The 24051-nt window shown below is 47.8% G+C and overlaps 1 protein-coding gene across 5 annotated transcripts in view; it reads right to left on the bottom strand.

The window, feature by feature from the left end:
- Window positions 1-24051, bottom strand: part of TAOK3 (TAO kinase 3) — a 1265547-nt gene that overhangs the window by 915112 nt on the left and 326384 nt on the right. For all 5 annotated transcript variants that reach the window (XM_078667094.1, XM_078667097.1, XM_078667098.1 and 2 more), the window contains one exon: window positions 19403-19475. The gene's annotated coding sequence lies outside the window, so the exon portion shown is untranslated. The remainder of the gene's footprint in view (window positions 1-19402; window positions 19476-24051) is intronic.

The raw sequence follows: 24051 nt of genomic DNA, 5'->3' as shown, positions 1-24051 counted from the left end.
ATTTGCTCTCTCATGATCAAATTATACAATCCTGTATAGTCCTTAACTTGACTTTCCAATAACCAGCCTTCCAGAGCCTTAGTGGCACAATCAACAAAATCAGTCCAGTCCTGAGTCTGTGTCTTCTGGGTATCCCTGAACAACAACAGTGGTTAGGCCAAACCCATCAATCAGAGCACTCTTCAGGACAGAGTAGTTGTTAGCATCCCCATCACTAACTGTGAGGAGCTTATCTCTACCTTTTTCTGAAAAGGAGAGCCATAAGATTGCTGCCCACTAACTTTGGGGTACCTGCTCTACTTTGCAGGCCCTTTCCAAAGCAGTCATCCATTTGTGGATGTCATCCCCTTCTTTGTAGGGGGGCACAATCTTGCTTAGGTTTCTATTATCATAGGACCTATCTTTATCCTTAGGGATATTGCTGCCACCAGTGGGTTCTAACCCACTCTCTCTGTGCTCTGTAGCACGAGCAAGCTTCTCTTTGGCCAAGGCAACTTCAAGTTCTTGCCTCTCAATCCTCAGAGCAGCCTCTCTCATTCTGGCCTCATGTTCTCTTCTCTGAGGAGAGGTCATCTCTTTCTGAGCAGGGCCATGAGAGCCATTTGAAGCTTGAGATTGGAGAGATTCCCTTGAGTGGGATCTCCCTCTTCTCTGCCTCTGGTTAAGCCCACTTGGGGGTCTGTATGGGGGCTGCCCATACAGACACCCAGGTATGCTTAGGTTAGCCTGGCTAAGTCTTCTGACTGGGACCTGGCTGTTTAGCTCAGAATCTTTCTCCACTACCTCCTCTTCCTCCTCTGGTTCAATAGTATCATCTGTGGAGGGAAGGACTTCATCTGCACTACCTGAAGCACCTGAGTTAGGTGTCTGTTGAGCATCATACTCTTCTAAGAGCTCAACCAGGAATCCGAGGGTAGGGTTTGAACCCTGTTTTAGCCTTCTAGAAGTATACAGTTGTCTCAATTCCTGGAAAGCTAAGGCTTCATATCTCGAAGCAGTCCTCAAGGGATCTGCCTCTGCAGGCAGAGAACCACTGGGGTTCACTGTCTGAGACATGGTTTCTAGTGAGGTGTGGTGTTGCACCTACCTACATGATTTGTTTTCCTACAGAACCTTTCTAGGAGTTGTAGTCAGGGTGTGCTAGGCCCTTTGCTCTACAACAGCTAAGTTCAGTAGAACTTAGTATACTAAGACTTGTTTTTATATGTACCTATAGGTACCTATGTGATCTTTATCTCAAGATTACAAGTGGTAAAACAACAGCAAGCTCTAATCCCAACCGCTGCACACCAATGTGAGAAGTTGGCCTGGTATATGATGTTCACTATTCTAGTGATCACCTTGCACCAGTCCAAACGACCCTTTGGTGTTGGTTGTAAGTCAACCTTATAGGCCAGCTATCCTAGTGGTAGCGTGGACAGAACAGTCTTAGGCTAAAAGACTCTGGAGGGCGTGTAAAGCCAGCTGTTTTACCATATGTAACCCCTTGAATATCAAATGAAAGGACTCCACACAGGATATATATAAAATATATATGTATTTATTTCTAACACACTCCTCTGAACTCTTTATGAGGTCAGAGGCCAAAGCACATAACTTAGTTATTATACGTTAAGTTGCACAATTTACGGTTAGGCCCTAGGGGCGAAGCAAACCATATATTAAGAAAGTGGTATAAGTACCACGTCACGAGAAAAGGAAAGGCCTAGGGCATCGCTGGGGCTACACTGTCTTAACAATAGTTTAGAAGTAGGAGGCCCACAGGCGGCGCGTGCAGTGTCTCTACACACACGCAGGATTCAATGCAAAGTCAATGGAAACTTAGAAGTTAGATTTAGAAGGATTTAGGACACTTCCGGTTTAGCTAGGAGGAAACAACTAGAGACTTAGACACTTGGATAGTCAATACCCTTGGGAGCACCGAAGTACTCTCGTTACCTCACCCACGGACCGCGGGTGCATAGGTGTGAAGATGTGTCGGTTTTCGGCGTTGGATCCTATGGAGACCTGAAGAAAAGGGGCTGCAGGCGACCAGGAGGAAGATGTCCGGGTGGATCCAAGGGTAGATCGAGGATGAAGAGGACCTGAAAGCAGAGGGGACAGAGTCTGGGTCACTAGCCAGTGACCAGGTGGAACCAGGAAGGAACCAGATGACGTAGAGGAGCAGTCAGGTGCTGTCTTGAAGCTTGTCTTGGCAGCCACGTGGACCAGGAGGCGTCAACGACGACCAGGTGCTGGAGACGGACTGTCCCACGAAGGATCTCGCAGATGGAGGGGTCGACTTCCGAATTGGAGTCAACGAGCCTTGGCAAACGCAGCCCACGCAGGATACAACAAAGGTTTCTGGTGCAGACCAGCAAGGTCTGAGGTGCTTCACCTTTGCAGGGAAGCAAGGGCCAGTCTGGAGCAACCAGACCAGCGATGTGGTTCAAAAGGTTTGTCGTCACAGAGACATACTTGCCAACGGGCCAGTACCGGACAACGCGTCAGGCAGAACAAAAGCAGAAGGGCCACACGCAGAACTCGTGGAGTGTGGGGGGCTGATCTTCGTCGCAGATGGAGCACGGGATCGGGGTTTCTCAATCCCCAGTGCACAGCTTCGAGGGTACCTCAGGAGCTGCACAGGTAGCAAGTTGCAGACTTTCCAAAATGTCCGGTCCCACATGTCTCGTCGCCTCCACGGATCCCAGCTATGCTGCAGTCGTGAAGAGAGGGTCATAGAGGTCTGGAAGTCTGGGTCTTGTCAGGCTCTGTGCTCGGGTTCCGGCGGGAACGTCGACAAAGCAAGCCGTTGATTTGCTGGATGGTGCCTGGTTGCCCAGGGTGGTCACTCCTTGGCCACAAGGGAGATTCTTCAGTCTTCAGCTTCAGCAGAATGTCGAAGGTCCAGAGTTTCGTGTCAAGTTTCAATTCAGGATTAATCTAAAGTCTCAGGACTCGGCTCCTACCTTTATACAAATAAAAGGGGCTGGATTACTTTCTAGGTCCCTCCTATGGGTGGGACTAGGAAGGGGGGTGGTTACACCCCCTTTCCTTCGTCCAGTTTCACGCCAGAGCTGGGGCTGGAGTGCCCCAGCAACCGGTTTGAACCGGGGTATGCATGGAGCACCTAGGGTGCACCAGGCAGTGTCTCAGTCTACTCAACCCTCCCTGTCCCAATACACGAAGTCCTGTCTGGGGTGGTGCTCGCACCTCCCCAGGCAGGAAACCTATTGTCCAAACCTCCGTGACTGGAAGGACTCCCAGCAGCAGGAGGTCAGACTTGTGTCGGTGGCAGCAACGTCCATTTTGTGAGGCTGGGCTCTGGTTACTTTTAACCGGGATAGTCAGTAACAACAGTCTTCTCCCTCTAGAAGGGTGGAATGCTAGCCCCGTCGCCAGAATTGGCGAGGGGGTAGTATTCCAAAGCATACGACACCTTACACGACATGTTTTGATAAAGCCAAACCAGAGTTAGCATTTCACCACGAGGTTCATAATGCACTTAAGAGTATATGGTATGGCAATGTCATAGAACAGCTATAAGGACATGGGTCCGAAAGCTGCAGACAGGCCCATCTCACACATAACCAAGCACTCTGCCTCCAGGATTGTTAAGGCCTGCCATAGGAGCGACTTATAGGTTACTATGTGTCTATATATAAGTAGGTATAGGAATACCATACCTAAGCTAGGGGTGATTACACGACCTTGCCCCAGCTGAGTGATCAGCCAGTTGTGTCTATTTGAGTGGCCAGCCAGGGGTGGCATAATACATGCTGCAGCCCCTGGTAGGCCTTGGTTACACCTATGCCCCGAGTACCTAGGGTACACTTCGACAGGGGCTGACGAAGTGAACCAATTCCCTAATCGTGTATGCACCTAGAGTACATGGTGTAAATTTAGAGAGAGTGCATCTGGGCTGTGGGGGTCTGATTACCAGGCCCACAGCCACATCTAAGTCGAAAACCAGTAAAGCAAAGCAAAAAGTAGGGGTGCCCATAGGAAGCAGACCCTACTCTCCTACCCCCAAACTTAGTGACATTAAACTAATCTTGACCAGATGAGTCTTCATGTTCTAAGTGAAAATATCTGGAGAGTCCATCTGCATTGTCAGTCCCAGGTCTATGTTCCACTGTAAAGTCCATCCCCTGTAGGGAAAGGGACCACCTAAGAAGTTTGGGGTTTTCACCCTTCATCTGATTTAGCCATAGGAGGGGCTTGTGGTCGGTCTGAATCTTGAAGTGAGTGCCAAACAAGTATGGCCTCAGCTTCTTCAGGGCCCAAACCACAGCAAAGTCCTCCCTCTCTATACCAGGCCAACTTCTCACAACGACTAGCACTGCGAACGCAAGTGACAGAAGACCTTTTGAAAAAAATAGTACTAAAAAGAGATGATGTAAAAATGTATGTTTGAAAGCGGAGGAGATATTCATGGTGTTATTATTTAAATAGGGAATGTGTTCACAACTAATAGTCCAAAACACTGGTGCAAAAAATGATTAATCATGGTATTATTAAGTCACAAGTTTTAACAATCACAAGAGTGATTAGGTATATATAACCACTGGACATTAATCACAAGTGATAGTTGGTTACTTTTATGGCCAGCCAAAACTTTACATCCAAAGTGAAATTAAGTTAGTTTATTTCCGATTTACAGAAATCTATTAAACGCAACTAAATCATAATCCCCACAGTAAAAATGATACAGTAAATTGATTCTATCAGTCTCACAGTCATAGCAACAAATTCATATGCAAAGTATAAAAGAGCATTTGCAAAAACAAATCGGTCTGGCGTTCTCTGCCTTTGGGACTTCTCAATGCTTATTTTGCATTTAAACTTAAATGTATTGTTCTTAAAAAAGCTGAGCTCATGCTGTCATAAATAAGCATTGGCAAAATCGAGAGGGCTGGCGTGGACTGTCAGCCTTTTTGCTATGTAAGTGCTTGTTTTGTTATTCTTTTTATAAAATAATTTAGTTTGAGCCGCTACTCAGCCATCGCTCTTATAAAAATATAAAAAAATTGGCTATAATAAAATAAAAATTTGTCTCAAAAAGTACACATTGTCTTTGTCTCTGCCACTGAATGTTACTACTTTGTGCGTAGATATACTACCTATGAAAGAGTGAAATACGTCACTCAAAATGAAGATAGCCAACTACTGAAGTGGACTGACCCACGGCCACATGCTGTACGCTATAGTGGACAGGAGAAAAATGTGAGTGTCAACAGCAGAACAATGGAATGAAGAGGCCTCGTGGAAAGCCCTTATAAGTATAAGAATACTACATATATAATTTAAGTAAGATCAGAAGGTTTTGTCCAACACCAGACCTAAAAATGAAGTGCATCATACACTAAGTTTTGAAAGAGACGGTACATTCTTCCATTGAGTGAAATAACTATGAATCGTACAGGGCCCGAAACTTTGGACGTTTGCAAAGAGTCAATACATAAACAAATATAGCAGACAAGTTCCACTCAGAGTATGTCAGGGGTGTTTAAAATTAGGCTAGGTACGTTCCACAATCATAGTGGAAACACTTCAAATGAAAAATGTGTTTTGTTGGAACAGGTCATTGCACCTTGAACAGACTTGTAAAGAGGGCAGAGTAACAACACATGTCTAACCGATCAAGTAAACTGGCATTACATGTACAAAGGCCATGTACTTGGTATGTTCCTGTGCTGCCTGTTGACACAGGAGATCAGCTTGCCTAAAGAACAGTTACTTACCTTCGGTAACGATGTATCTGTAAGAGACATACATTAGTTATAGATTCCTTACCTTAGAATTACCACCAGGCGTCAGACTGGATCCGGAAAAATGTTTTCGTAGCAGTATCCCTGTGCTTCGGTGGTTGGCGTTGGTCGACTCCATATTCGTCGTCCGCGTCATGGTCGCCGGGATGACGTAGCGGTGTCTACTTAGACGAAGCCCTTGGGGGCGGATGTCAGTTCTGACACGACTTTCCATGCCAGAAGCGGAGAGCCATGCAAGACACTAACCACTGGAGCACAAAACTAGGGCCCTGTGAGGGATTCCCTATCCCTAGAAGTTAGTTCGTAGAACGAGAAGGATGGGTGGGGTGATTAGGAATCGATAACTAATGTAGGTCTCTTACAGATACATCATTACAGAAAGTAAGTAACTTATTCAACTGAAAGAGACCATTAGTTATAGATTCCTTACCTTAGAATACATACCCAGTAATACCAACCGCAGAGGTGGGTCTGCTAACTAAGTTCACACCAGGAAGTCCTGGAGAACAGAATGGCCGAAAAAGCCATCTCTCCGGACTTGGCTGTCCAGGCAGTAATGCTTAGTAAACATGTGCAGGGATGCCAATGTGGCTGCCTGGTAGATGTTAACCTGCGCGACTCCACGTCCCAAAGCAGTAGTTGCTGCAGTCACCCTAGTCGAGTGGGCATGCAGTCCTACTGGAGGTTCCTTTTTAGCCAAAGAATAACAGATCTTAATGCCTCGGACGACCCATCGAGATATGGTACGTTTGTGCACTGGCCGACCTTTCTTGGTGCCCACATAACCCACGAAGAGTTGATCGTCCACCCGGAAGTCTTTAGTGTGGTCAAGGTAGAAAGACAGCACACATTTTGGGTCCAGACAGTGGAGTCTCTTCTCCTCCTTGGAATGGTGCTGAGAAGGGAAGAAGGTGGGCAATGTGATGGTCTGACCTATGTGGAAAGAGGCAACCACTTTGGGCAGAAAAGAGGGCATAGTACGGAGGACCACTTTGTCCAGAGGGACAGCAAGAAGGGGAGGCATGGAAGATAAGGCTTGAAGTTCACTCACCCTGCGAGCAGAGGTGATGGCAAGCAAGAAAGCAGTCTTCAAAGTAAGGAGACAAAGAGGATAATTATGTAGTGGCTCAAAGGGAGCACACATAAGGTAAGTGAGGACAAGATTCAAGTCCCACTGGGGCATTACGAAAGGAGAAGGAGGAAAGAGATGAGTAATGCCTTTCAGAAATCTATTAACAATAGGGGACTTGAAAAAAGAAGGCTGATCAGGAAGGCGAAGAAAGGCCTAAATGGCAGAAAGATAGCCTTTCAGAGTGCCCAGAACAGAGCCCTGCTGGGCCAAAGAAAGAAGGAAGAGGAGAACCTCTGAAAGCGGCAGAAAGGGGATCCAGAGCCTCTGCTGTGCACCATGCCACAAATTTGTTCCATCTACAGGCGTATACGGTTTAGTGGAGGGACACCTGGCTGCCAAGAGGACATTACAGAGTTTGAGAGGAAGGTCAAAAGCTGTCAACTGCTGCCGCTCAATCTCCAAGCAAGGAGGTGGAGACTGGACAGGTTGGGGTGGAGAACCGTCACCTGCTGCTGCGACAGAAGATACTCCCGAAGAGGCAGTCTGATCGGAGGATCGATGGCCATGCTGAAGTGCTCGGAGTACCAGACTGTTCGTGCCCAGTCTGCAGCCACAAAAATTACTTGGGCTCGGTCGTGCTTGATCTTCTTCAACACTCAGGGTAGAAGTGCTACCGGCAGAAAGGCGTACAGGAAGCCGCAATTCCACTCGTGATGAAAGGTGTCTTGGAAACTCCAATGTGCAGAACTGTTGGCATTGCATGTTCTCTTGGGTGGCTAATACATCTAACCAAGGCTCTCCCCACTGTTGAAAGAGGCCTTGCACCACCTTTGAGTGAAGACGCCATTTGTGATCCATCATGCACCAGCGGCTGAGTTCGTCCGCCCTGGCGTCCAGGGAACCTGCCAGGTGTTGATCCACCAGGGAAATGCCCTGCTGTTCCAGTCATGTCCAAAAGCAAAGAGCCTCTTGACATAAGGTCCACGAACCAGTTGTTGCAGTACCAAATGGTGGTGGTGTTGTCTGTGAACACCTGCACTATTCTTCCTTTGACAGATGGAAGGAATGCCTTCAGTGCAAGACGAATTGCCCGGAGCTCCAGAAGGTTGATGTGGAGCTCTGAACTCCGCCTCCCCCATGTGGCCGCCCCATCCCAGAAGTGACGCATTCTCCCCCCCCCCCCCCCGAGATCAGGATGGCGTCAGAAAGATGCCCCTGATGCTGTGCCCACTGGAACTTCAGGTCCCACTGCAGAGCTCACATGCGCCATCTAGCATGATCGACCAGCAGGATGCAGGAGGCCATGAGTCCTAGCAGCCTCACGGCCACTCTCACCGATATCTGGGAGAGAGATTGAAACATCAGTATCAATGCCCGAGTATCCCGGACTCACTGCTCGGGAGGATAGACCCGAAACTGCACTGTGTCCAGAACCGCTCCGATGAAAACAACCTTCTGAGGGAATCAGGTGCGACTTCGGCACGTTGATAGTAAATCCCAGCTAATGCAGGAGGTGCGCCATAGTCTGGAGATTGGAGACCACTGCCTGGGGAGAGCCCGCCTTCAACAGCTAGTAGTCGAGATAGGGGAAGACTGAAACGCCTAATCTGCGCAGATGAGCTGTGACCACCGCCATCACTTTTGTGAACACCAGAGGGGCACTGGTAAGGCCAAAGGGGAGCACAATGAACTGAAAATGCTCACTTTTGTGAACACCAGAGGGGCGCTGGTACGGCCAAAGGGGAGCACGATGAACTGAAAATGCTCGTTTCCTACCGTGAACCATAGGTAACGCCGGTGGGCAGGCAGGACGGGGATTTGAAAGTGAGCATCCTGCAAAGTCCAACGCTACCATCCAGCTTCGAGGGAAGACAAAACCTGAGCCAAAGTTAACATCCTGAACTTCTCCTTCCGGAGGAAAAGGTTGACGTACCTTAGGTCAAAGACAGGAAGCAGGCCTTTGTCCTTCTTGGTTACCAGGAAGTAGGGGGGAGTAGCAACCACGACCTACGTCCGGAGCAGGTACGCGTTTGTTAGGTCCCTTGGTCAGGAGAGTCGTAACTTCCTGGCGGAGAAGGGCCAAATGATCCTTCGACATGCAATGGAGTGTTGGTGGCATGGATGGAAGGGTAGTCCGACGTGATGTGTGCCAGTAGGGGAGGTGATGGTGGATCCTGCCACCCACTGGCAACTGGCGGCCCTGAAAAGTCAGACTAAGAAGGATTGGAAGCTGCTGCAGGGGGGTGTCATTGGTGGACTGGCCCGCCCGCTGGCCACCAGACCCACAACATTGGGTCCCATGTCCCATGCCGCGCAGAGGTTGGGTAGGCTGCGCAGGCCTGTGGCTCTGGGTGGAGAATGATGAGGCTCCACTTCCGTAGCCACGAAAGGCGTGAAAGGCAGACTGCATGGGTCGAGAGGTGGCAGCGAGGCCCAAGGATCTGGCTGCAGCCCTAGAGTCCTCGAAACGCTCAAGTTTGTTGTCCGTCTTGTCGCCAAACAGGCGACGGCCATCAAAGGGCATGTCCAAAAGGGTTGATTAAACATCCCCAGAGAAGCCAGTGGGCCTCAGCCAGGCGTAGCGCCTCAGGGCTGCGGACGTTAAAATAATTCTACCCAGCGAGTCAGAGGTATCCAGCCCACACTGGATGGCAAACTTTGCTGCATCTCTACCCTATGTGACAGTGTGGGTGAGCACTGCCTGGGCCTCCTTCGGGCACTGTGGCAGCATTTGCGCAACCATGTCCCACACATAATGTGTGTAACGGCCCAAGAGACATTCAGTGTTCACCGACTGCAGTCCTAAGTTGGCGGAAGAAAACATCTTCCCAAGATGGCACATCTTTTTGGATTCCCTATCTGAAGGAGCAGTAGGGAACGCTACTTTGGATGTTGAGGTTTGGACCACCAAGCTCTCTGGGGGAGGGTGTTGGGAGAGGAAAATGTGGTCGCCCGGGCCGGGAGGTGGCGTTGAGCAATCATCCTATCCACAGGAGCCCCTGTGCTGTGCTTGGACCAAATGCCCAGAAGGATGTCAGTGAGGGCCTCATTAAGAGTCAGCAGAGGCTCAGAAGAGGCCACTGCCGGCTAAAGCGCCTCCGTCAGGAGGTTAGTCCCAACTGCCACCGTAGGAAGCTCAAGGCCCAAGGCATCAGTCACCCTACGCAACACCACAGCGTAGGAGGCTCCCTCCTCCGTAGACACGGGAGCGGAGAAAGCATACCAATGTCTGGGGAGGTATCTAGACCACTGGCATAACCAAACTCCACTCGCCAGTCTGGCTCCTCATGTTGGACTGCTAGAGAGTCACCTGACACTTCCCAGTCTTCCTCACCCTCATCTGGATGCCACTCAGGGTGCTAGGGAACACCAAGTATGAACTGCGTTCCAAAAGTACCCTCGGCGCCGGTACCGACGTTGGTCCGGCAATGTGTCCAAGTCGGGGTGAGGCTGGGGTCACCACTGGAACCGGTCCGGATTCAGGCCTGGACCCATGGGGGCCCTGCGGCGCCAAGGCCGGAGTCGTCGACATCGAAAGGCCTAGGGCTCCCAGCCGAGTCCGTGGAACCCGAATGTGTGCCGGCAGAATCGGGCTGCCCAAAGATGGAGTGAAGGGCTTCATAAAAGGCATGATGCTGGGCAGGGGAGGCTCCAGCTCCCGGAAAGGGAGGGAAGCGTGGAGGCGTCCCAGCGGGCTCCGAAGACGGAGCCAGGGAGCGGCGACGCCCCTGGTCCCACGTTGCGTCAGCAGCCGGACGGAGAGAAGACAAAGAGCAACGATGCTTATTCACTTTCTTCTTGTGCTTCGACTTACCCAATGAGTGCGAAGATTTCGATGACTAATGGTGATGGCTCCGCGATCGGTCCAGTGACCTTCCCCTCGACCCGGACCTCGAACGACGCGGAGCAGACTGCCGGGCCTTCAAAATCCTTCGGGACCACTCCTGCAAAGACTTTGGATTCAGGGCCCGACAGCTGGAGCACGACTTCGGGTTGCACTCCAGGCACAAAATGCACAAGAGGTACCGACATCAACTTGTGACAGGAGTCACAAGGCTTGAAACCAGGCTGATAGCGGGACATCCCTCGTGCACCAGGAGTCGTTAAACTCAAAAAAGATGTATACTTGTACTCGAGAACGGCGAAACCTGGTCTGACGGGGCCAACCAAGCATGCTGTTCGGATCTGGTTTGATGCTAACAGTTCCTTAGGTTGGAGAGATAGACTGACCTTGGCCACCCCACTCTTTGATTCGGAGAAGCTGGGCAACCTTTGGAGGACAAAAGGGTTAGATAAATAGGATCTAATTGGGATCTCCGCCATTGGAGAGGTCTGGGGAAAGGGAAGGATCAAATTGTTCACAGATCTGCAGGCGGAATATAGATTGACAAATTCTGAATATTTTCGTTATGCACAAGTCCGGCATTCGCTCCAGGCTGCACTCCCCAGGGACGTGGAGCCCCCGGAGGCCTAGCCGCTTGAAGACAGAATCCTTCAGGGTCACCTCCCCGAAAAGAAGATATTCCTAATTTATAAAAAAATAATCAATCACAGAGCTGACCCCTTCGAAGTGCTGAGAGCTAAGTGGGTCCGAGATGGTATAGAATTAGACGATGAGGACTGGCAGATGGCAGTGTCCTCCCCAAAAGTGGCTGCTATTCCGGCTCGGCTGAGGATGGTTCAATTAAAGGTTTTGCATAGGGTCTATAACACGGGACCCCGGGTGGTGATTATGGGCTTGTCGGACTCTGGTCAGTGTAGACGTCATTGTGGCCTGACTGGCTCCTTTCTTCACATCATTTGGGAATGTACACATATCTCCGAATACTGGCACAAAATTCATGGCATCATGCATAGCGTGTTGGGGATCTCTTTGATTCCGGAGGCAAGGAGGTGCCTCCTGAATATATGGGAGCCAACCAACCTAAATTCAGCACAGACACAGTGGGCTACCTTGGGATTCATGTTTGCGAAGATAAACATTGCCCAGCTATGGGGAGCCGCACAACCTCCCACCGTGGAACTATGGGGAAACAACTTGGACTGGTGCATGTTTAGAGAAAAAACTGTTTATCTAGCGAGGGGACGCCCTCGGAAATGGTCATTCGTATGGGGTCCCTGGAATCGTTACAGAGGAGAGATTTGTGTGCCACCCAGAAATGTTGATTTCGATGTGCCTTCTTCCCCATAACATCTCTATTCACTAATCATGTATTCTTCTTTTACCCCCCGATGTGCTAATGGTATTATGATCTTACTTCTGTACTGTGATTTTTGCTGACAGTTTGTTTAATAAAAAGAATAAAAAAAAGAAAAAAAAGAAGAAGATGTATACAAAAGTCGAAAATGAGTTAGCCAAAAAGTGACTAGGAGCACGCTATGTCCGGATCTGTGCTGGCTGGCCCGGAAAGGAAGAACTGACGTAAGCGCGCAGGGGCAGCGTATAAGTAGACACATCGATTTCATCCTGACAACCACAACGACGCACATGGAGTCGACCGATGCCACCTACCGACGCGCAGGGGCACTGCTACGAAAAATATTCTCTGGATCCAAGCTGACGCCAGGGGGTAATTCTAAGGTAAAGAATCTATAACTAATGGTCTCTTTCAGATATGCACACAAAGCGAGCGAGCACACCCTAGAAACACACATCACGTCAAGACATAGCTTATCAATCATTTCAGGTTTAACAGAAGATAAGCATTTGAAAATTTGCTGTTTGTAAGTGTGAATATCCAAAAGAACAGCCCCTGATTGCTAACTGCGTTAAAATAATCTTTTTTGGTTACAGGATCGGAACTAAAGGGCAATATTTAATGTGCAGACCCATTTCAAGTCAAGTAGTCAAGTAAAGATTTGTATAGCGCACTACTCACCCAGAGGGTTTTAAGGCGCTTGAGCCAAGTTTTGAGTTGTTTTCTGAAGGAGAGGTGGTTCTGTGTGAGGCGGAGGTGGGTGGGGAGAGAATTCCAGATTTTGGCCGCTAAGTAGGAGAATGATCTTCCTCCCATGGTGGCTCTTCGAATGCGTGGAATTACAGCGAGGGCTTGATTGGACGATCGTAGTTGGCGGGTGGGGGTGTAGAATGTCAGGCGTGTGTTGAGGTATTTGGGTCCTAGGTCGTAGAGGGCTTTGTGTGCGTGGGTGAGGAGGCGGAATGTAATTCTCTTGTTGACGGGGAGCCAGTGAAGGTCTCTCAGGTGATCGGAGATGTGATTGTGGCGGGGTATGTCTAGGATGAGTCGGGCGGAGGCGTTCTGAATGCGTTGAAGTTTTTTCTGTAGTTTGGCTGTGGTTCTGGCGTAGAGGGTGTTTCCGTAGTCCAACCGGCTTGTGACAAGTGCTTGGGTGACCGTCTTTCTTGTTTCAGTGGGGATCCATCTGAAGATCTTTCTGAGCATACGCAAGATGTTAAAACATGATGATGAGATGGCGTTGATTTGTCTGGTCATCGAGAGGGAGGAGTCTAGAATGAATCCCAGGTTGCGAGCATGGTCCGTTGGTATGGGTGCGCTGCCCAGAGCCGGTGGCCAACATGAGTCGTCCCATGCAGAGGGGGATGATCCTAGGATGAGGACTTCCGTCTTGTCTGAATTCAGTTTTAAGAGCCTGTTCTTAATCCACTCGGCTACGTCTTTCATCCCTTCGTGTAGGTTGGTTTTGGCAGTGTTTGGGTCTTTGGTGAGGGAGTGGATCAGCTGTGTGTCGTCAGCGTAGGAGATGATGTTGAGGTTGTGCTGGCGTGCGATGGATGCGAGGGGGCTCATGTAGACGTTGAAGAGGGTGGGGTTGAGCGATGATCCTTGTGGTACGCCGCAGATGACTTCGGGAGCTTCTGATCTGAAAGGGGGGAGGCAGACTCTCTGGGTTCTTCCGGCTAGGAACGAGATGATCCAATCCAATGCTTTTCCTTGAATCCCAGCGTTGCTGAGGCGTTGTACAAGGGTGCTATGACAGACCGTGCCAAACGCTGGGGAGAGGTCCAGGAGGATGAGGGCAGCTGTTTCCCCGTTGTCGAGTAGTGTTCGGATGTCGTCTGTGGCTGCGATGAGGGCGGTTTCGGTGCTGTGTTTGGCTCGGAAGCCGGACTGTGAGGGGTCGAGGGAGTTGTTAGACTCGAGGAAGGCGGCGAGCCGACTGTTGACGGTCTTCTCTATGACTTTGGCAGGAAAAGGGAGGAGCGAGATGGGGCAGTAGTTCTTAAGTTCGGTGGGGTCTGCTGTAGGTTTCTTCAGGAGGGCATTGAGTTCGGCATGTTTCCAGCTTTCCAGGAAGGTGGCGGTGTTGAGGGAGCAGTTGATGGTATCCCTGAGATGGGGTGCGATGATGGAGTTGGCCTTGTTAAAGATGTGGTGGGGGCATGGGTCGGTTGGTGATCCGGAGTGAATGGAGTTCATCAAGCGGATGGTGTCTTCGGTGCTGATTGGGTTCCAGGCACAAAGGGTGGTGGTGGGGGGCTTCAGTTCGGTGGTAAGGGGGGGTGGACTGGTCGCCGAAGCCATTATGTATGTCAGCGATTTTGCTGTGGAAGAACGAGGCTAGAGAGTCGCAGAGGTCTTGAGAGGGAGTGATGTCATTGTTGCCGGAGCTGGGGTTGGTAAGCTCTTTGAGGATGCTGAAGAGTTCCTTGCTGTTGTGGGCGTTGTTGTCGAGTCGATCCTTGAATGCTGATTTCTTGGTGGATCGGATCATCTGGTGGTGTTTGCGGGTGGCGTCCTTGAGGGTGGTCATGTTGTTTTTTCTCCAGGCTTTCTCAAGGGTGCCGCAGTTCTTTTTGGAGTTCTTGAGGTCGTCATTGAACCAGCAGGCTTTTTTGCTACCTGGCTTGTTGTGATGGTTTTTCCAGGGTGCTAGTTCGTCAGCGCAGTGGGTGATCCATTGTGCGAGATTGATGGCTACTTGATTTGGGTCCGATGATTTTGCGGGAGGGTTTTGGTTTAGCGATGTAGTGAGCTGGTCGGTGGTAATTTTGTTCCAGTTTCTGCGGGGGACTTGTTGTGGGTGGTGGTTTTTCTGAAGTTGAAGTGGACGCAGCTGTGGTCCGTCCAGTGGAGTCCTGTGGCGTGATTGAAGGAGACGTGTTTGCTGGAGGAGAAGATTGGGTCGAGCGTGTGTCCGGCGTAGTGGATGGGGGTGTTTACCAGTTGTTTGAGTCCGAGATTGGCGAGGTTGTCCAGAAGGGTGGTGGTGTTGCTGTCGTTATTTTCCAGGTGGAAGTTGAGGTCCCCTAGGAGAATGTAGACCTCGGAGGGGAGGGCGTGTGGGCTGATGAAGTCAGTGATGTCTTCGCTGAATTGTGTGCGGGGTCCTGGTGGTCTGTAGATGAGGGTGCCTTTAAGTGTGGTCTTGGGGTCGGTGTGTATCTGGAAGTGAAGGTGTTCGGCTGCTGTGAGGGTGTCGTCGGTGCTGGTCGTGATGCGGATGGTGTTCTTGTGGACGATGGCGATGCCTCCTCCTGTTTGGTTGATGTGGTCCTTTCGGATGATCTTGTAACTGTCCGGGATGGCTATGGCGATGTCGGGGGCAGATGAGGTGTTCATCCAGGTTTCTGTAAGAAAGGCGACGTCCAGCGTTGTGGTGTCTAGTAGGTTTCATAGTTCAATAGCATGTCTGTGGACCGAGCGGGTGTTGAGCAGGATGCACTTCAGGTGGTTATTGTCGTAGCTCTGTTTGGCGTTTATGGATGTAGTGTGGGTCCTGATGCAGCAGAACATGCAGGATTGGCAGGTGAAGGGTCCATGGGTGCGTCCTGGGGCGGCTTGGTGGCAGTCAGGGAGACGGCCAGTGTTGAGTGCAGAGAGGGTTGCGGCGTCGTATGTTAGGCGGGTGGAGAGGATTTTGCGGGGGCCAGGGGGTATGGCTCTGGGCGCGGTCCAGGCGCGGACGGGCGTAGACGGGCTTACCTTTGGCGCGCCTTCGGCGTGCAAGGGGCGCGCCCACTGCGCGTGAACGCTGCGCGTAAGTGCAGCTGTCATAAGTGGAGAGTGGAGGGGGCGGAGCGAGGGAGGAGCAGCTGGGAGGCGGGAGCGGGGTGGCGAGTGGGGAGGGGATCGGGCTACGAGGCACAACAAAATGGCAGCAGAAAGTGAAAATGAAACTATGCAGGACGGGGTCGGGGGCAGTGAGGCACAATCTGGCACAGAAAATATTTAATTCAACAGGGCAATGGCACAGAATGCAGTGGGGAGGGTATCGGGCTACAAGGCACAACAAAACGGGATCGGGGCAGTGAGGCACATTTCTCTTTGTGTACTATGAAAAGTTGTGAAAGTTTGAGCCAAGTTAGATGTCAGCTCACATTGTCAAATCAAGTGTCCACTGTGGTTGGGACTCATGTGGACCTGCTGAGACAACTTAGGAAACTGGCACCTCTTCTTTCATTTTAAACCCTGCGCACGGTGGTGTCGGCACGGATTGTGTCACAATTGGATTATAGCAATGACCTGTACATCGGGCTACCGGAGAAGCTGTTTGGTATGCTGCAGGTAATAAAGAATGATGCAGCAAGATTGATTTTTTAACTCGCAAGACGCTCACATGCAGCACCATTGTTGCAGCAGCTGCACTGGCTCCCAATCAAGCAGCTAACCAGGTTTAAGGGCCTTTGTAACGCTCATAAAGCTCTCTATAGGCAGGCACCAGAATACATCAAGGATCTTCTCAGGAGCTACGTGCCAGGACGTACAAAGCTACCAGAAAGCCTACATAGGGAAACCTCTCTTCTTCCATTTAGGAAAAAGCTTAAAACCCTATTGTTCACGGAGGCCTGGGATTAATACATGCCTGACCAGGCGCATGGACAGATAGCCATTGGTAGGGTTTAGCCACTCTCTCATAAGTGCTAAGAAACCACTGGTGATTGTGCGCTATACAAATACAAATTAACATAACATAACAGGAGAGGGTGGGATTGCTTGAGCGGCCAAGGTGGAAGGTTCTTCGCCTTGCACAAACATGCACATCTGAAAAAGTGCACTGAAAATGTGCTTATTAAAGGCCAGCAACTGTTGACATGCAGACTGGGAACAAGGAGTTGCAGCATATAAGGCTAGCCCACAGCTCAGCCTCAGCAAAAAAGTGTACCTTTAAAGTTAGCAATAAGGAGGACGGTGAGGACCTGAAGCAGCTGTACACCAGCAGGGGATTGGCACTAGAGGCCTAGAAGCCTCCTATAGCACAAAGGGCGTGCACACATGCCCTACATGTGCTCTGCAAAAGCTTATACAATAATATGAGTGTAATGTACCGTAACAGTTGACGATAAGTCCTATTAAAAGAAACCAGGCTGGAAGTTACAGCTGCAAAAGCATCCTCATAGCTTAGTGAGACGCGGAATAAAACATCCAGTTTGAGTCGGCTATATCCAAACAAACCAAATGGGGCACTTGCTTTAACACACCACAACAACGCACAAACAACGCACCAACAAGGCAATCAAAATTGCCCCATCTTCGTAACCTTGCCTTTTGGAACAGTTATGTTAAACGATTCAGGATTCCAACGCTGCTGGAGAGCTGGCCAGAAATTGTTTTCTGAATAGCAAAAATGTAGTGTCGTCAGCATGATAGCATCCAAATCACTAATGAAAATACTGAAGAAAACTCAGCCAAGAGTACAGAATGCATGCTTGTCACACCTCCTTCTGGATAGGAATGGATTTATTAAGTCGCTTAAGAATCCGAACACACCAATCTTTTTTCCACAAGGCCTAGGCAGTATGGTGAAATAGAACTGTCATTTTTATCAAAGGCAATTTTCAGATCTAACAATGAAAAATAAAGTTTGTCCTTCTCAGAGGGAATACATTTTGGTCGGCGCATGAAGTGCCAGATGTAAACGGCTACCTGGGCCCAGGTTTAACAGTTCTCTATTATTTAACCATATTTTGAGGGAAACTGTTTTTCAGTTGTGGGGAATGTTTGATTGTTCCATCACTGCACGCGGGGTGCGGAATTTGGCTACAAAAACTACACATAAAATTAAGTTTTACAGGAACGAAGAACCAAATGGGGCCTAGAACACCAAGTCAAATTTACAGAGATGCAGTGGAACACAAACAGAGCCAGGTCACCGCAAAACCTTTAAATACTGCATCTTGCTGTGCGAATCAAGATCAATATATCACATGAAAAACTATCTACAAACGGCATTAAAGTGCAGGGACTATTAATGCAATCAGAAAGGGATGAAATGCCACCTAATCGAAACTAACCACCTTAAGAAATAGCCATTAAGAAGAAGATTTTATGAAGATACATCTCAACACAAAAAACGGCCAAAAGAAATCTAAACCATCGAAAAGTCTGCACCATTGGTGCCATGAGAAATCCCCCCCAAAAAGATACTTTGGGTCTGATGTTAAGCTTCTCAGACAAATTAGTGTCTGCCCGTGTGGTGGAGGACATTACCCCTGCCATCTCAATGGCACGCCGCCTGCCAAATTTAGGGATGGTCGCCAGCCCAGACGTCATCTCTGTACACTAAAGGGAACTACCATCACAGCAGTTGCTTTCACTGTACTAAATGGTTGGTGGGTAGTCACTGTCTATTTTGACGGCCATCCACCAAACTTTTGATATTTTTTGTTTCTGCTTCAGAAAAACAAAAAACTAATGACTACCTCACTGTAGGAATATTGGTCCTCGGTGACAGTAAGAAATGCACCATACAACCTAAAAAAGGGTGTATGCTGTAATGCACTTCATCAGACGGCCCCTATTCTGTTAAGCCATCGGAGGAAGTAATCCATTGACAGAGCCAAGGCTGCTCTGTCAATTGAATACCCAAGATAACCCTGCCTGTAAATGAGACAGGCGGGGAGAGGGTCTGGTGAACAGGGTACTCCATCAATTTTGCAATGGAGTACTCCGTCTGTCCAAACTCTAAATCTGGGTCTTTGCTCTTTAGGTAATACAAAAGTTCAAAAAAAGGACATGAGACTGTACAACAATCAGAACTACTGAGCCAGGGCAAATTCCATGAGCCAGAAATACTGTACCAGAGGAAATATTAATCAGAGGTGTTGTGCCATGAGGAAGGTCATGCCATGAAAAATTTCACCACCAGCAACACAATATTCAAAAGAATTCCAACCATCACTAACACATGCCAGGGAAAATATCACCCATCATAGAAACGACATAATCCTAGGCTCATTCTGTGAAACAAAAGCATCACAGGGGGAAGCGGTTAGCAACCTATGTCAGTGTGACCTACCCGATGCCAAGGCTTGTGCTTAGTGGGATTCACAATGTATTGCCACATCATTTCTGTTCTCTTCCAATTGTGCTCGTGGCATGTCCCGTGTTGAGAATTCCCTTGTCATCTTCCTACCATCCCTGTGCCAGGAGTTATCCTCATTCCTTGGCGGAACACCCACTCTTGAACGTGTCCCCTCCAATAAAGAAATGTGAGCAAAAATCTCATGGGACTTAAGGCATGATTTTGGGAGGAGTCACATGGGTCGGCAGCCATTTTTGGGCACAATTATTTAAATCTTGCCCAAAGCAATCACCAGTTGCTTGGCTTCATACAGTCAACACAAGAGGAGTTCAGTGAAAGACCTAGAGGAACTTACCAGAAAAAATCCGGTACCCAGCTCAAGGAAAGTCGTCTCTGGCAGTCGAAAAAACAGCGTATCTCAACAAGAGCTGAAAAACAACCAAAAACGTAAGGTTAGTACACCGATTTATGCGTGTTGAAACAAACAGAAAAACAAGACTAATCCTTTATTCAAACAAGTTGAAAATTCCTCTTTGAGTCGAAATATTTGATTTCTTATGAGAGAATGTCTCCCAGTCTGGAAACACAAACCCTTGAGAAACTCAATAGGATTTGGAGGCCCATTAATGCATAATTTTTTAAAGGAACTTTTTGACATGCTCTAGAAGATTTGATTGCAGTTTACTCTGCCAGTTGTGCACTTTCAAACTCAAGACAACGAAACGTAACTCAACTGAAGAGTGATACATTGTCCAAAGTTAGCATTTGATGAGCAAAGGGTAATGTTAATTCAAGTCTGATGGTAAATTTGATTGACAAAACCTGAAACATTTTGCGGTTTTTTTCATTATTTTTAAGAACCATTAATTGAGCTGGATTGGGGGCTAAAAGAACATTAACCTAGATTCCGCAGCGTCCTAATCTTCAGTGAAGAATTGGATTAGGAAGATCTACTACAATGTTTTCTCTCTCCCTGAATCCCCCCTCTCACCTACATAGTCACACACACAAAGATGACTTTCTGAACTGATTACTGTATGTGTTCAGGTAAGGAAGTTGTTCTTGATACTTGAGTTTGGATGAGTAACTTTACTACAAGAACTTTAAATTAGGATGTTAAGCACAGCCCACAACTTATTGCTATCTTCCATTGATTACCATAAAGCATTAATCACCTGTAAAGAGATGTCCAGTACTGGTTACATTTATAAAATATGGCAAAAATTTAAGTAATGAAAGTAAAAAAACAGTTGTGAAATGTGTACACCATAATGCACTGAGATGACTGGTGCTAGCATGCAAAGGTTTATGAACCATCAGAAACTCTGTTGAAAGTGTCTACTCCGTGATAGAACACTGAACTACACTAGCGCTACAGCCTAGCACAAGGCCAGTAAAAACAAAGGATGAACTCTATGCACACTCCCCTCACCGGTCCACTGGGCATGCTCAGTCTTTCCCTAGAGAAAAGGAGGGGCATGTTAAGCAGAACACTGATGTCAGTTAGTCAAACTTGTGACCATATGAACACGACCTATTTCAGCTGTATAGTTGGATTCACCAAGCCACCCTGCCCAGCTGCAGTGATCTTCTTGTCACAATTCAAACCCCCAGCATGGAAAACTCAGCCGTCTATCCTTCTTAGGTCAGTAAATTTAGTTACATGAGCTAGGTTATAATAACATCTATTATTTGAATCAATTAGAAATGTCAGCCTTGCTGTATGAACCAATATATGGACATAAGTTAACGGTTGGTCGAGACAATATGACAAAGGCAGGATAAGACAATATGTCCACCCCTATCCCACTGAACATGCCCTTCCTTACAATTCAAAACACATTTGCCATCAGATTGAAAAACACTCTACTAGAGATTACACGCCTCACAAATCAAACGATGGTCATGGGCAATCAAATGTGTCAGCATTCAAAGCACATGATTAATAACAAACAGAGTAACAAAGAAGCGGTTACTGATGTAACACTATGGTGCAATGCAACTGTTCACATTTGTGTAAAATCACACAACTGCAGTGAAATTTGACAGAATAAAGAGATTGTAGCACAGAAGAGGAAAGCCACAAATAATTCACGCTTGAGAAAGGCAGAATGTAAAATTTCTTGGCATACACGACTGGTGATGCATAATTCCCACATGCTCAGAACATGTCAGAGCTCAAGCACGCAATGCAAAGTATGGAACAGTTGAACATTTCCGCAACATCTTAGTGGGGAAAAAAAGTTGGCGGCCTAAACACAAACAGGTTCCATCCATAAGAAAAAACTGAGCAAACAGTATCGCTCAATGTATATAAATCAATATAACACTCAATCTTCGTTATTATAGACAGAAATAGTAGCTTATTAACAAATGCATGAAGATAGAAAAATGGCCGAGAGCGGTAAGCAGACAGATGGGGATGGTCTTAAAATAAACCTGGTAGAGCCCGTAAACGGCAAATGCATCATATGCAAATGCCTCGAAATGCGTTCCTTATCTGTGTTACAGTATGCTGGCACAATTATCACTGGAGTTCTCTAAACGCCCACTTACGGTTTAATACAGTTCCTATCTCATAGTTAAAGCACTGACAGCATGCAGACTTACTTGAAATAGTCACTCCTTGCAAGCAGTTCTTTGCCGATTTCAATCACACAATTCAGAATCTGAAAGCACTATAACGTTTGCACATTCATATAAGAAAGTAAACTCCAGATATATGATTTTAGGCGTGCACGCATCACCGTAAACATATTAAGTAAATACAGGCTTTTCATTTTACAGAATAATTTCCTTACTACCATAGGACCACGCTAGTGGGCTGGCCACAGGCGTTAGACTTCTGATTGGCAGGTACGGTATGATGCAATGGGCAAGCACGAATGATAGGTGTGCAGTCTGACTAGCAGCAGAAGGGGTAAGCTAGGCAAGGCATACACAGCTTCATTCTTACAGCAGGGCACCGGTAGAGCAAGCTATTAGGAGTCGCTGGGAGGGGCGACTGTCCCCACGGAGCCGAGTAGTTTTTTTCTCCAACTAAGAACACAGTCAGGGAATTATATATGAACCAGACCCCCCTCGACCCCTTCCCCCCCACCCCCCCCACCCTCCCCACCTCTACTTAGCCTCACAGTTAACACTTGCTGCTCTGGCAGACCTACATATCCTTCTCACAGCTGGGCGAACAGAGTGGGTTGAAAGTTGAAACCCAATTGGGAGGCTTTTTTTGGGACAGAAGGAAGACTCAGATTAGACCAGAGAAGAGACTACACCCTTACCTAGGTATTCTCCATGTATGTGTGCTTCTTCCTCTTGAGTAATGAAACATGTAGGAAAGCTAGGAAGCCTACAAATATATTAGTGGTCAAACTTAATATTAAAGTGTATACATTAGACTATGCAATGTCATGTCTGTCTCTAATGAAAGGCAGCTTATCTAATGCAGTGGCATTGCCATATGTACTCAGCACTGCCTTACTCCCAACCTACTTTTAAGTTTAAGGCAATAGCCGATGGAAGCTCTTCCACTTGGGTCAAACAGGTTAGTGCTGTAGCTTCTTATTTCATTTATTTACATGCCTCAAAGGAGTTCAGTCTTCTTTCTAACATCCCTATGTTCTCTGAAGGCAGTCACAGCTTGTTTTCAGCCCATCAATCCGCCAAACTGTTAGCTACACTACATGCAGAAGGCTGCTTCTAGGTGTCCGTATCAGAGACGCGAATAATTCCTCTGACATTTCTTATTTGGCAACAATCTGCATGCTCTCTACTCCGGAGGGCACCTCAAAGAGCAAAGTGGTGTCTCTGCAGGTCACCCATTAGGTGAGCCCTGGGGGAAGGGGGGATTGTTCTTTCCCCTTTGTGGTTTCCAAATGTTAACCAAGCTTGACAAACTACAGTTTTTGCGTGTTTTGGGTTTTTAGTGGCCACGTGAGAGTTGCTTAAACGCCTGGGGCACAATGGAGCCCCTTAGTCTTTATTCGATTACTTTTTATCGAACAAACCTATTGTTTGTAAATATTACAGGCAGATAGAGCTGCTACAACCATTCATGAACATTAGAACTGAAGTGCACCGAAAATTCTTCGTTAACAGTACTTGCACACATGGCTGTGAACATTTACCTTTGGGAGTTCACATAGTTCCCCATCTGAGAGGTCCCCCTCGAAAGTGTACCTAGGCCCCACTCCTGCAGACTTCTCTCTCAAAAGAGGAGAGCAACAGTGACTGTGGTTGATTGGCTGGAATTTCTGAACTGTATGGATGTACTAGACACCGACTAAAGTGGGCATCTGCCCAACAGCCTGGCTTTTGGAATTCTCGCTGGAGCAGCCTGCAGCTCACTTATCTTTTAAAACTCGGATATGCATTAACCATGAGATGACTGTGTATCCAGACTGTGGCACTATGAAGTGCACCTTTGTTCGTGGATACGACTGAGCCTGAAAGGCCACGTGAAAGCTGTGTTGACCTGCCGTATTGCTGCTTCTCAAACGAGCTAGAAAGCGTGCATGGTTCAATCCTCGGGAACATTTACTGACTCCCCAAGGAAGGATAGACCGACAAGAAAAAAGAATCGTATGCGTTACCACGTTCTCTACCAAAAGCAACAAAATAAAACGTGCTATCAACCAACACTGGAAACTAGTTGCTGAAGAGATAGGACAAGAAAGCACACCCCTACATGCCTTTAAAAGAGCTAAAAGTGTGAGAGACCATATGGTGAGATCTTTTTTTACCACCGAGGGAAGAACACACACTTGTAACCATGTGGAATCTCCCACCGGTTGTAGGCCATAATAAATGTGGACAATGTAAGACTTGTGATACAACGGTACAAACTAAGGAGTTTCTCTATATGCAACACAAAGTGCCCCTAAAATCACATACCAATTGCAACACAACTAACATCATCTATGCAATAGTGTGCCCTTGCAACCAGATATATATTGGCCAAACACAGCAGAAAGCCAAAGCCAGAATTCTGCAACGCACCAGCCG

Source organism: Lissotriton helveticus, chromosome 11 (genome assembly GCF_964261635.1).
Source record: "Lissotriton helveticus chromosome 11, aLisHel1.1, whole genome shotgun sequence".
NCBI classification, from domain to species: domain Eukaryota; kingdom Metazoa; phylum Chordata; class Amphibia; order Caudata; family Salamandridae; genus Lissotriton; species Lissotriton helveticus.
This window is presented reverse-complemented; position numbering and strand designations above follow the sequence as displayed.